The 13,998-nt window shown below is 45.0% G+C and overlaps 1 long non-coding RNA gene across 1 annotated transcript; it reads left to right on the top strand.

Moving 5' to 3' along the window:
* The first annotated feature begins 115 nt into the window (after nt 1-115).
* On the top strand, nt 116-4,107 carry LOC132438266 (uncharacterized). The gene is made up of 3 exons (XR_009522163.1): nt 116-276; nt 793-875; nt 3,034-4,107. It is a non-coding gene; the product is annotated as an uncharacterized lncRNA (long non-coding RNA).
* Nucleotides 4,108-13,998: the final 9,891 nt, after the last annotated feature.

Raw genomic sequence — 13,998 nt, 5'->3', positions numbered from 1 at the left:
GCGCAGAGCCAATCGCTTCACGTAGCCGCCGCGAGCCCGCCCCCACCCCGTCCCCCGCGCCGCCGCCGCGGAGCAGCGGGGATCACTGATGCGCATGCTCCAACAGGTTCTTCTCGTTCGCCCACGGCTCGCAGGCCGCACCCGGTGCCGGACCTGTCTTCAAGCCCGTCTTCCCGGGTACCCTGCGTGTGCCTCCGTGTACGGAGGCTGCCTCACTAAACTCTGAGACTATGTCTTGGTGGTTAGCCCCCAGACTGAAAACAGCGAAAAGAGAAGGTGGGGAACTGGGCATGAATCCCATAATTTTAGGAACCAGTATAACCCTCCCTCGCTCCCCCCCGCCCCAGTTCTCCCCTCCCAGATATCTAGGACCCTAGAGGCTACGTGATTTTTCAGTGCCTGCAAGAAAATCATAACTAGTACCAGGGTTTCCAGGGCCCCGGCTGACTCTTATAATGCAAGAGGAAAGAGAACAGATATGTTAACTATACACCCAGGACTGGAATACATAGTAATGGGGGATGCTGTCGATGGGAATTTAAAGAAAAGCGGTTGCCACTGCTTGCAGAGAGGGTCCAGTCTTCTAAATATTATTTAATAAAGCATCCTCTGGGTGTACCCAAGGGGGAAAGGCCTGCCATGTGGGGTCATGGACGATAAGGAGCTTGGCAGTGAGAAGCAACAAAGCATGGAAAGGGGAAATGCTGCACGCCACTCTGGCATCTGTGTTCTGTACCGTGATGGGACTGGGTAGGTAGTGATTTTCAAATTTCTTTTTACCTTGACCCACAGTGCTCCAGTACACATGTGAATGTAAGTTCCATGAGAGCAGAGACTGTATCTTGTTTATCTGCATCTCCAGCTCCGAGCACAAGGTAAATGTTCCAGAAATATTCGTTGAATAAACAGGAAGTAAAGCCGACAGTAGTAATGACGGCAGGGCAAGTGCAGGGGATTGTCATCCAAACACCTTTCACATTTGCAAGACCCCTTGATTTTTTTTTTTCTTTCCTCATAATAGCCTTGTGAGTTAAGTTGGCAAGTTATTCTTCTCTATTTGGCTTGGACAGTTGAAATTATTGTGATATGAGCTCAGTAAACTTCGAGAGAAACCTCAGTTTAGGGAACTGACTCCATAAGAGTCAAGGAGAAAAATTCACATTCATTCAAAGATGTATTGAGCTGCTACTTTTGGCTGGGCTTTGAGGTAAGCAGAGAGGGTAAAAAGATGTACAGAATACGAAGCAGATGGGTGAAAACAGGACCGAGCACAAAGGGCAGCTACTAGCAAGGCAGGGAATATAAGAAAGCCAAAAGGGCATTATTTCTATCAGGATGTTACTTCCTTCGGGTGGCCTGCTGCCCCTTATCCATGTTTGTATCTGTTGCAGTTCTTGGCACAGGCCTGGCACGTGGCAAAAGCTCCATCAGGGTTTGTTAAATGTATATTTGTGGGGGAAAAGGAATGCCTTACTCACATGGCTCAGTTCTGTGCCAGTGAAGACATCCTAAGTCTGAGTTTGTGTTTCTCTGGTCTAGTTAGCATAGCCATCCACCCTGGATCACAGGGATAAGAAATGGTGCCTGTTAATTTTACATCCAAATTATGTTTCTCCATCTTCTTCAAGCAGCATCCAAATGCAAACCATTGTCATCTCTGCCTTGGGAGACACTGACAGTCAGCTCACTGGTCCCCTGCATTCATTCTTGCCCCGTTACTGTCAGTTTACCACCCAGCAGTCAGAGGGACCTTATAAAAACACAATTCTCAATTTATCTGGAACCCTTTAATGCCTTCTCATTGTCCTTAGAATAAAGGCCAAAATCTTGTAGCGAAGCCTAGAAGGTCCTCTCAAGTCTGCTCTGTGCTTACCTCTCTGCCTCATCTCTCCATCACTGCCTCTCCCTGTTAGGCCTTCTTTCAGTTCTGAAACCCCCAGTGGCCACAGGCCCTCTGCACATGCAGTCCCCTCTATCTGGAACATCTTTCCCCTCTCCCTTTGTTTATATGGCTCATTCATTCATCCATTCATTCATGACTTAATTCATTCAACAAATACTCATTGAGCACCTGCTATGTGCCGGGCACTGTTTAAGTGCTAGGGATCAGTGCCGAATAAAGTTCTTGTTCTCATGGAACTTGCATTTTAGTGGGGAAAACAGAAAAAATACTTGAACAAGTAAATACCTAAAAACACAATAATGGCAGGAGTTGAAAATGCTCTGAAAACAAATAAAGCAGGGGAAAGGGATTGTGAAAGAAGAGGATACTATTGGAGGAGAGCTCAAAGAAGCCCACCCTGGAGAGGTGACACCTGGGCAGAGAACTGAAGGGCGTGAATGAGCCATGCAGGTAAATGGCGGAAGAACATTCCAAGCAGACAAATGGGCAGGTGCAAAAGCCTTAAGGAAGGAACGCACACGAGTTGTTTAGAAAATGAGGGCAGAGAGGTAGCCAGGGGCAGATCACGTAAGGCCTTGTAGACTCTGGGAAGGAATCTGGATTTAATTTGATGAGTGATGGGAAAACGCTGGAGGGTTTTGGGCAACACAGTGAAATGATCCATCATAAAGGAATCTCTCTGGTGGCTGCTGTGGTGGCCCAGGCAAGAGGCAGTGGTGACCTGGTCTACCGCCGCAGCAGTGGGGGAGAAGGGGTTCAGGGTATATGGTCAGAAGGGAGAGTCAGCAGGCTCTGCTGATGGATCGGATGTGTGAGAGGGAGGTAGGGTGACAGATAGGTTTGTGCCCTGAGTGACCTGGTGAGCTCCTACTGACCCTCAGTTCTAAGCGCTAAGGCTCTTCCTTAGGGAAGGCCTTCCCTGGCATCCAGACTAGGTGACGTCTCCTGTAGAGACGCAGAGCATTACTAGTCCTACATTTCCAGAATATAAAACGATAACCCGCTCCTTCCTTTCTTAGTTTGCCCTGTGTTTTTGTGAACCACACAAGTATTGCTTTGGGTATGGTAATAACATCTGCCAGGAGCCAGAGACTTTATTCTGCTCTCGTCTCTTCTTTTCTCCCATAAAGGAATGCTCACACATGACCTGTGGTCCAAAATCATACCAGGAAGGTATGAGCTCCATTTGATCCATAAGGAAACAGAGGCTCAAAAAGCTTAAGTCATCTGCCCAAGGTCACAGAGCTAGAAGTGGAGGAGCTGGGATTCAAACCCGAGTCCTGCTTCAGCTTCCGCGATGAAGAGTCAGTTAAAGAATAAATAGAAAGAAAGGATATGACACGTTTGTAAGTACTCTCTAGTTTTTCATCTTTAAAAAATGTAGGTGTAAATTTGTAACTTTTTGGTTTTGCATGGTAGAGGACTTCCCTTAAGCAGTAGATGAATGAGGAAGGAAAAATTCAGATTAATTCGAAACAGGCAAAACAATCCTGATAAACCATTTTTTTAGTAAAATACGGTAGTAAAATTGACAACAAAACCCCCCAAACCACCACCAGTGCTGCTGAGATTGTTGTAAAACTGGTTTCTGCCTCTTGGCAAGCGGCCTGTATTTTTAGTTCACACTATGTGTTAGTTTCTAATTATTGTGTGATGAGCTGATAAATGCCACCCTCCTGTACTAGACTGGAAGCGACAGGAGGGCAGGGTCTGTCTATCTTGCTCATCTTATGCTCCTGGAGCTCAATGCCTAGCGCCAGTAGATACTCAATTTGTAACTGTTGCATAAATGGATATTGTTGTTGCCATGATTAACTTTTTGGAAGAGAATCAGGCAATATATAGTAAGAGCTATAAGATAAAATATTATTTAACTAGTAATCTACTCCTGTGAGGAAAAAATATTCAACAAAAGCCAAAAAAAAAGAAGAAAGAAAGAAAAGACATGAAGATATTCATTCCTTAAAGAAGATGTGGTACATATATACAACGGAATATTACTCAGCCATAAAAAGGAACGAAATTGGGTCATTTGTAGTGACGTGGATGGACCTGGAGACTGTCATATAGAGTGAAGTAAGTCAGAAAGAGAAAAATATCGTATATTAACACATATCTGTGGAATCTAGAAAAATGGTACAGATGAACTGGTTTGCAAGGCAGAAATAGAGACACAGATGTAGAGAACAAATGTATGGACACCAAGGGGGGAAAGCGGCGGGGGGATGGGGGTGGTGGTGGGATGAATTGGGAGATTGGGATTGACATGTATACACTAATATGTGTAAAATAGGTAACTAATAAGAACCTGCCGGGCTTCCCTGGTGGCGCAGTGGTTGAGAGTCTGCCTGCCGATGCAGGGGACACGGGTTCGTGCCCCGGTCCGGGAGGATCCCACATGCCGTGGAGCGGCTGGGCCCGTGAGCCATGGCCGCTGAGCCTGCGCGTCCGGAGCCTGTGCTCCGCAACGGGAGAGGCCACAGCAGTGAGAGGCCCGCGTACTGCAAAAAAAAAAAAAAAAAGCCTGCTGTATAAAAAAGTAAAATTAAAAAAAAAAAAGAGATGAATACCTCTGATCTAGGAATTCCACTGCCAGCTATTCATCAGTGAGAAACTTGCACAGGGGTAAAAAACCCTCAAACTGGAAACAACCCAAATACCTTTTATATGAATTTAAGAATGAATACTTTATGGTATATACACATAGAAATGAATATAGAACACTGAAAATGAATGAAGTACAGACACATTTATCAACATGGTAAATCTAAAAAAATGTAATGCTGAATAAAGAAAATTTATTGAAAAAAAAGATATTCATTCCTGCATATCTGCGAAGGTAAACAAACAAAAAAAGCACCAAGGAATGGTTTTATTAAATGATGGCGCACCAATATTACGTTACATCAATATAATAATAAACAGCCTTAAAGTCATAGTCATCTGGATTCTAGGTCTGTGGCCGATAATACTCAAAACAAAACAAAGTATGTACTTCTCAAATTCAGTCCTGTGAGTGGGCAGAAAAGAAACGGACATTTTTTGTTGGTGGAACTAAAACCTAGAAGTGGTACTTGGTGGCAGATTCCCTCCCTTGACTACACCAGAAATTGGAGCTTGTTCTGGACAAGATGCTGGCCTTACAGCATCTTGTCAGTGGTCAGCCCAGGAGAAGTTCTCAGCAAACACCCACGAAACAGGGTTCCACTACTTGTGTTCTTCCAATCTTCAGTGATCTGTCTCTTCTACTTCCCACTTTCATCTACTATTTAATTAGTTAGGAAGTCCTATCAACCGCAAATTGATTTATTCATCCATCCAACCAACATTTGTTAAGGGTCTACTGTGTACCAGGCACCCTTCTAAGTGCCGGGTAAGAGAAATGAACTAAACAGACATAGTCCTTCCCCCATGTAAGTTACATCTTAGTGGAAGAGAAAAGACAGCTAACGAATAAATACATAGGCAGAGGTGATCTCTGCCTCCATTCTGTCGCCATTCTCTAACAGCCTAAACGTGTTTTCCTCCTCCAACCCAGCCTGGCTGCCAGCTGCATTTTAAAGTGCAAATCAGACTTATCGTCTCCTGATTAAAATACCGTCTAGACTACTCAGGACATTGTTTAAATTTCTTATGCATACGAAGCCCTTCAGGATCGCCTCTGCTTACCTCTCCAGCTTCATCTCCAGGCACCCACGCACCCTGCACACGGAGAGTGTTCGTGGGACGGCCACCTTTCTTTCACCCGGAATGTTCTCCAACCGGAGATCTCCATCCACCAAACACCTGAGCCCCTACGTGGCCCGCAACTAGCAGCCGGGCTCAGGGCCGTTACCCTCCGGGACATCTTTCTTCTATCCGGCCCCCGCGCCTCCAGCCCCTAGGAGGTACAGCATTTATCACCCAGTCCTACAATCCTTTATGTGGACAGGGGCCGTGTCTTGTTCATCTCTCTGCCAAAGGGCAGACACCCAAGAATCGTTCGTGGGGTGAATGAAAGAGTAACGGCAGGCGTTCTAAAAAAGACGCTAAGAACCTCGGAGACGTTTGCACTTCCGGGTGGCGGTTCGGTCGGCACCCGAAGATGGGAGAAGTGGGTACAGGCACCTCCTCAGGGGCTGCTCTAGGAGAAGTGCTCGGTGATCCGGAGGATCCGGGGAGCCCCGAGGGGGAAGAGCGCGGCGTCTGCCTCTGCGCAGTAGTCGCCCTCCGTAGGGAGGCGGAGCCGAGAGAAGCCTGGGGCGGGGCGCGGGAGGGGCGGGGCGCGGGAGGGGCGGGGCGCGGGAGGGGCGGGGCGCGGGAGGGGCGGGGCGCGGGAGGGGCGGGGCGCGGGAGGGGCGGGGCGCGGGAGGGGCGGGGCGCGGGAGGGGCGGGGCGCGGGACGACTGAGAGGTGGAGGCGGCGGTGCCGAGGCCTGGGAGCCTCGAACCTCATAACTCGCCCTTGTGCCCCGGGCTGAATGAAGTCCTACTTGCTAACCCATGCCCCATCGAGGCCCACTGTAAATTAAAATTTACCTGTTGCCTCCTTTAGAGGCTGTCTTGGCTCGAAAGTATGTGATGAGTGCACACAACGTGCCCATGAATCACCTGGGATCTTGTTAAAAGTGCAGAGTCAGATTCAGGAGGTTTAGGGTTAGGCCCAAGATGTTGGGTTTCTAATAAGCTCCCAGAGGACGTTGCTGTGGATTCTCCAACACACTTTGAGGAGCAAGGGTGTGAAACAGTGGGTTTTTTGGTTTTTTTGGGCTTTTTTGGCTGCATTGGGTCTTCGTTGCTGCGCGCGGGCTTTCTCTAGTTGCTGCGAGCGGGGGCTACTCTTCCTTGCGGTGCGTGGGCTTCTCATTGCGGTGGCTTCTCTTGTTGCAGAACACGGGGCTCTAGGTGCATGGGCTTCAGTAGTTGTGGCGCGGGAGCTCAGTAGTTGTGGCTCACGGGCTTTAGAGCGCAGGCTCAGTAATTGTGGCTCACGGGCTTAGTTGCTCCTTGGCATGTGGGATTCTCCCCGACCAGGGATCGAACCCATGTCCCCTGAATTGGCAGGCACATTCTTAACCTCTGTGCCACCAGGGAAGTCCCGAAACAGTGGTTCTTAAATTCGGTCCCCCAGATTAGCAGCATGGGCATCACCTGAGAATTGTTTAGAAATGTGAATTATCGAGCCCGGCTCCACACCTGCGGAATTAGGATATCTGGTGATGGAGCCCAGCAGTCGGTATTTTTACAAATGCTGTAGGTGGTTCCGATGAACGCTGGAGTTTGAGAACCACTGGACAGCGGAAAAGTCAAATTGAGCCTCATTTCTCTATAGACTTGTGACTGTGATCAATTTGCCTTATCTAGTTAAGCTTCAGTTTCATCAGCTGAAAAATCAGGATGAAAATACGAATGCCTTCCTAGTGGATCTGTTATGAGGAGGGAACATGAGATAATGATTGTAAAGCACTTGGCACACATAATAAACATTTTATAATAGTTATCAGAGCCTAGAGAGCTTAGAATAATTTCACTAGTGTGACAGGGGCAGAAAAAGACTTTAAAAGAAATGAGGAATGGGGGGAGGTGTGGTAAGCATATGGAGAAATGACTTTACTCTTTCAGGCCACTAAAGTGGAAAAGACAGGGCAGCAGTGGTAGTTACCACAGCAATGTTATCTCTCAGCCATGGTGATTATCCATAAAGCCATTCATTTAGACAATGAATAATTTCATTTAATTTATTTGGAGTGCCTCTTCCAAATGAGTGCGTTTCAGAGGGCAATAACAGACAAAGTTCCCCCCACCCCACCCCCCCGGCAAACAACAGATGTACCTTAAACTATTTAGGTGTGATTTTCCTACTTGTCTGTTCTGGGAATGACATCGCCTTTGCTGTTTACCACTTTGGTCTTAGGATTTGGAAAAGGGAAGGAGGCAAAAATCAGAAAGAGGCAAGAGAAATTTCTGGATCAGTGAGTTTTTATTCAGCAATGAATTCCAGCTGCCAGAAGAAGTAGAATATCTAGTTGGAGGGAAACCTTCCCAACACATTTTACATTTCATCAGCACATTTTATCAGCATTACCCTGATACCAAAACCAGCCAAGGACACCACAAAAAAAGAAAACTACAGGCCAATATCCTTGATGAACATAGATTCTAAAATCCTCAACAAAATATTAGTAAACTGAAGCCAGCAATACATTAAAAGGATCATAGACCGTGATCAAGAGGGATTTATTCCAGGGATGCACAGACGGTTCAACATCCAGAAATCAATCAACAAGATACATCACGTTAACAAAATGAAGGATAAAAATCATATCATCATCTCAATAGATGCATAGAAAGCATTTGACAAAGTTCAACACCCATTTATCATAAAACTCTAACAGAGTGAGTATTGAGGGAACATACCTCAACATAAGAAAGCCTGTATATATGAAAAACCCACAGCTAAAATCATACTCAAAGGTGAAAAGCTGAAAGCTTGTTTTCTTTTTCTTTTTTTAAAGTGAATGGTTTTTATTATTTTTTAAAATATATTAATTTAATTTATTTATTTGGTTGTGCCAGGTCTTAGTTGCAGCTCGCGGGCTCCTTAGTTGTGGCATGCAAAGTCTTAATTGTGGCAGTGGGATCTAGTTCCCTGACCAGGGATCGAACTCAGGCCCCCTGCTTTGGGAGCACAGAGTCTTAACCACTGTGCCACCAGGGAAGTCCCTGAAAGATTGTTTTCTAAGATCAGGAATAAGACAAGGCCACTTTGGCCACTTTTATTCAATGGTACGGAGATTCCTCAAAAAACTAGGAATAGAAGTACCATGTGACCCTTCTATCTCCACTTCTGGGTATTTATCTGAAGAACACAAAAACGCTAATTCAAAATGCTATCTGCACCTCTGTGTTCATTGCAGCAGTATTTACAATAGCCAAGATATGGGGGAATGGATAAAGAAGATGTGATACATACACAATGGAATACTACCAGCTGTAAAAAAAAGAATGAAATCCTGCCATTTTCGGCAACATAGATGGACATTGAAGGCATGCTAAGTGAAATAAGTCAGTCATATATAAAAAGAAAGATACACTGTCCACATAGTCTCATCAGTAGGACCCTTTATGGTCATCTGAAGGCTTTACTTTGTCTATTTCCAGGCCCACAACTGCTGAACTGCCTTTTTCTGTATAGTTTGCCAGGATTATCTGAACAGCAGGGAGTGTAACAAATTGGCACATTATAGGAGTGAAAACGTTTTATACATTTAAATCATTAAACCCTTATCTCTATTCTCTTGATCTTGACCAACAACATGCCACGGAGCTTACACGGCTATAGGGAAAATAAAAGGACTGCATCTCTCTAAAGATGGGAAGCCCCAGTCTGGACATAGGGCTTTTGTTTTCAAAGAAATCAGGTCAATTATCAGAGGACCTATCTGGTTAGCATGGAATTTGTTTTAAAATGATAATGCTTTCATTAGGGTAGTTGAGAAATAATATTTTCACTAAACTTTTTTTTTTTTATTTTTTTTATTTTTTCACTAAACTTTTGAATCACTCTCCGCCTGCTGAAGACCTAGGGTATAACTTCCTCATATCTTATGTCATCTATTTCTTCTATAATCTCAGTCCCAGGCTCACCGCCTGTGTAAGACTCACTCTTCCTGTTGGGTCTCTCTTTTACTCTCATGCTACAACCACAATCGCAGCACTTATGACACCAGATGTGTGGGGTTTTCCCACACCGAGCAATTCTCTGTGACACCAGCTGGGTGTCCTACCATTCAATTCAGTTCTGACGCTAGAGTTAGCACAGACCCTGCAGGTGACAGGCTCAGTCCCACAAGACTGGCCCCCCCAACTTTAGATGCCAGTCTCGAGTGATAGTTCCCCAGTTTACCTGTAACTCCTGTCTGACTTGGCTACAAACTGAAGGTTCCCATGAGCATCCCTCCTTGGATTCGACTCTGCTAGAACAGCTCACAGAACACAGGCAAACACGTTTACCGGTTTATTATATAGTAAAGAATACAGCCAGATGAGAAGATACGTAAGTTGAGGTCTGGAGGGGTCCTGAGCTCAGGAGTTTCTGTTCCCTTTGAGTTGGGGGTGCACCACCCTCCTGGCACATGGACTTGTGCATTAACCCAGCAGCTCTGTGAACCCCAAACATTTGGGATTTTTAGCGAGGCGTCCTCACGTAGGCATGATGGGTCATTAACTCCACTTCCAGCCCATCTCCCCTCTCTGGAGAATGAGGGTGGGGCTGAAAATTCTAGGCTTCTCATCATGTCTTGGTCTTTCTGGTAACAAGCCTCTCCTTCAGGAACCCACCAAGAGTCATCCTATTAGAACTAAAGACGCTCCTATCACTCAGGAAATTCCAAGGGATTTAGGAACCCTGTGTCAGGAACCAGGGTCGAGCACCAAACATCAGAACAAAAGATGCTCCTACGCTCCTAGTGCTTTTTTTAAGAAATTACAAGGGTTTTAGGAGCTCTGTGCCAGGAATAGGGGGCAGAGACCGATACATTTATTTTCTATTATTTCACACTCCCCTAAACAATACTAGCATGATATTAAAAATAATCCAATTTATTGAATATACTAGATTATTATTCCGATTTCTCACTTACATTGCTTTATTTTCCTGGTTGCTACACTTTAATTTCACACATGAATTCAAACTAATTAGTGTATGAGGAGAGTATTATGGCGGGTCTTTCACTGAACGTTGTGAGTTTTTTTCTTTTTTTTTAAAGTGTGTAGTTTTATCACTTTCAAGTACTGTAAATTGACCTGGGTTAGCATTAATTAATAAAAACCCTTGAGGGTCATTTTGTAATAGGAATGTTCTTTACTGAAGTAGTGACTATTTGTAGATAAATCAGTATGAAAAAAGATGCTTGGAAGTTGTCAGCTCACTTAAATAATTTAATTATTCCCTTGAAACCTGTGTAGTATAGTGAGAAGGCACCATCAATTTCTGATAACCTGGGGAAATAGGAGGAGGTGACATAGGTCACATTTACTTTAAGATAGTAATTAAACAAAACATGATGCAAAGTATATTTTTAAATGTAAATGTTTTTCATTAAAGCATTCATTGTTTTTACACATGCATTCACACATTCATTGTTCTATAGACATTATTCAAAAGTATAAAACACCCTTTTTTTAATTTCATTTATTCAATAAACTATGCATGATTCATGCAAAATGATCGTTAGTTTCAAGCCTTTTTCAGTGATTTCCTCCTCATAAGTATGAACTTACACAATGATAGAGCAACAGAATTAGCTGCTTTGACACCTACTGTTGAAGAAAGCAAAAATATTTATTGCAGTGCAGGGGTAGGTACAAGATTTCTAACCATAATCTACCAAGAGCTGCAGGAATTATTCATACCCTGAGCTAAATAGCCACAATCAGTATTCTTGTTAAGTGAAGTTTCATTTGTAAAACACCTTTTAAAACACAAGTACAAGGAGTTCCTGGGCAGTCCAGTGGTTAGGATTCGGTGCTTTCACTGCCGAGGCCTGGGTTTGATCCCTGGTCGCGGAACTAAGATCCTGCAGGCCACTTGGCCAAATAAATAAATAAATAAAAATAAAACACAAGTACAATAGTTTGAAAACCAAAATATTTTTTAAAATTTCATAAATTGCTTGACAAAGAAATAGCCACACTTCTAATAGTTAGAATAGTTTGCTATCTGTTTTGAGCTGAGCTCTGTTTTTATAAGAGGAGAATGAAGTTGGTCACTGAACACACCATCCTCTTTGCTCCCTAATAGTCCAGCAGACATCCAGGGTCCTTGACCTGGGGGTAGGTGACAGTATCTACACTTGGGCTTTGAAAGGGTTCGTGAACTCCACAAAATTGTATGTGGGAAAAAATGTATACACATATATGCAAATACACTTGGGGGAGAAGAACGGGTTCATAGTTTTCAAAAGATCCTAAAACTAATAACTATAGGAAAGCAAGGACCTTTGTACGTCATGGGGCAGGGCTCCATAAGACACTGGGAGAGCGTGAGGGCCAAGTCAGAAGAATCTGTTTTGGTTAACTGGGGAGGCCTCATGACAGAATTGTGGCTGCTGGCTCTAAATCCCTGCAGCCTGGTCATGGCTGTGCCCTGTAATCCCGGCCCCTCCCGGGGGCTACGTCTCCGCGTTGCTAAGGAATATCTGAGATGAGTGGTAGCTGGGTAACTCTGCGAAGGTCCGAATTTAATCTGTAGTTTTAGGGTGAATTGGGAGGATGCCGGTGTGATGAGAGCTGCATGTTTGTTTCATATCTAACGTTTAGAATTTTATAGCAGGAATGAGCTGAAGACCTTTAATCCAGCCACTCATGTTTTAAGTGAAAAAACGAGATTGAAGAGGTGAAGTAACGTTCTCAGAGCTCCTAGGTCTCCTGGTTCTCGGTCCACAGCGGTTTTCCTATGCACTAATATTTCTTTTGATACGTGGTAGATCAGCTTTTTAAAAAAGTAATTCTGACGCACAATCATCTGTTTCTGGTAAAAAGTTAGGTAGCTCAGTCCTTCTTGAAGAAGAGTGTCTGCGTGAGCTAGATTACTCAACATGTTCCAGTCTCGAAGACATCCCCTCCCACCACTTGGAAGTGTTCAGATGCTAGAAAGGATGTTCCAGAAGGCCAGCTGTGACTAAAAGCTGAACAGAGGCTGCTTCCTCTGAAAAAAAATGAGATCATATCAAGCTGGGCAAATCTGAGAGCCAGCTAAGGCATTGAGCCTTCCTAAATGTCAAGATTGTGAAGGTATTTTTAAAACATTGGGAGTCTTACTGATTTAACAGCTGAGAGAAGATGAAAGCAGTGGAAAAGCCCAAAGAACTTTGGAGTTTAGATAAATCTGTATGTGCTTGGAAGCTCTTTGTTCAATGTGGAATTGCCTGAGCTTTATGGGCTGAATCGTGAGCCCCCAAATTCATGTGTTGAAATCCTAACCTCCAGTCTCCCAGGATGACTGTATTTGGAGATAGGATCTTTAAAGAAGTAATTAAGTTAACGATGAGGCCTTTAGCCAATATGACCGGTGTCCTCAGAAGATGAGGAAATTAGGACACGGACACACAGAGCGGAAGTGTGAGGACACAGCGAGAAGATGGCCACGTACCACTCAAGGAGAGGGGCCTCAGAAGGAACTAACCCTGCAACACCTTGATCTTGGGCTTCTAGCCTCCAGAACTGGGAACCCTTCCCAGTTTGTGGTACTTTGTTAGGGCAGCCCTGGCAAACTAAACAACATGCAAAAGTCATTTTGCATGAGAAAACTCATTTCTTTTTCTAATTACACAAAAATCTTCTTTACGAAGCCTTGGTAAGTGCACAACGCAATCCTCCCTTGGGTTCTGTTCCAGAGCCTTCTGGACCTGGTTCCCAGGCAAGCCTTGTGCACCCCTGGCCTCTCTGATGGCTTCTGCCGTTCTCTCTGAGTGTGGAGTGCAGAGAGAGTTTTTCAGATACTGGAGCTTAACTCCAAAAGGCACTAAAACAAAGGTCTTTGCACACCTCCTATGATCGCCAGGGTTCTGTGGCCCCTCACCATTCCGATAACCCTACTTGGTGTTCCGCTGCAGGGATTTGCGGGGGACAGGGGGTGGGGAGCTCCCTCACTTGGTGAGTCTGGAGGGGCTGGAGGGAGGAGCACAGAGATGGGCTTCGTTCGGTGCCCTTTCTGAAGCACGCGGGGTGGTAGTTCTTGTGCTCAGTGAGGGGCTAGACTTGGAGACCTGTGAGCCCCAATGAACTTTCCTCCCCTGCTCTGGCCAGACCTGGGTCACCCCACTTCCCCTCAGCTCTCAGCGTCCAGAGCGGCCCCCTTAGCTGGCCCTGACAACCCTGCAGGGAGTTCTGGGTGTGGGGAAGGGTCTTTCCTCTGACCACACACCCTGCAGCCTCTCAGGGCTGGTGGAGCAGGAGCCCAGTCCCAGTTGATTCGCATGAAATGTTAAAAAAGGTGTTTAGCCCTAAGGGTGGGGTAGAGAAGCCAACCTTCATGAAAGTGTATATTACAGTCTAATAACGGGCATTACTTTTTGAGCACTTACTGTATACCGGCCTGCAGATAAATTCTCCCTT

Source organism: Delphinus delphis, chromosome 15 (genome assembly GCF_949987515.2).
Source record: "Delphinus delphis chromosome 15, mDelDel1.2, whole genome shotgun sequence".
Lineage (NCBI taxonomy): Eukaryota > Metazoa > Chordata > Mammalia > Artiodactyla > Delphinidae > Delphinus > Delphinus delphis.
Note: the sequence above shows the minus strand (reverse complement) of the source record. Positions and strands in the feature narration are given on the sequence as shown.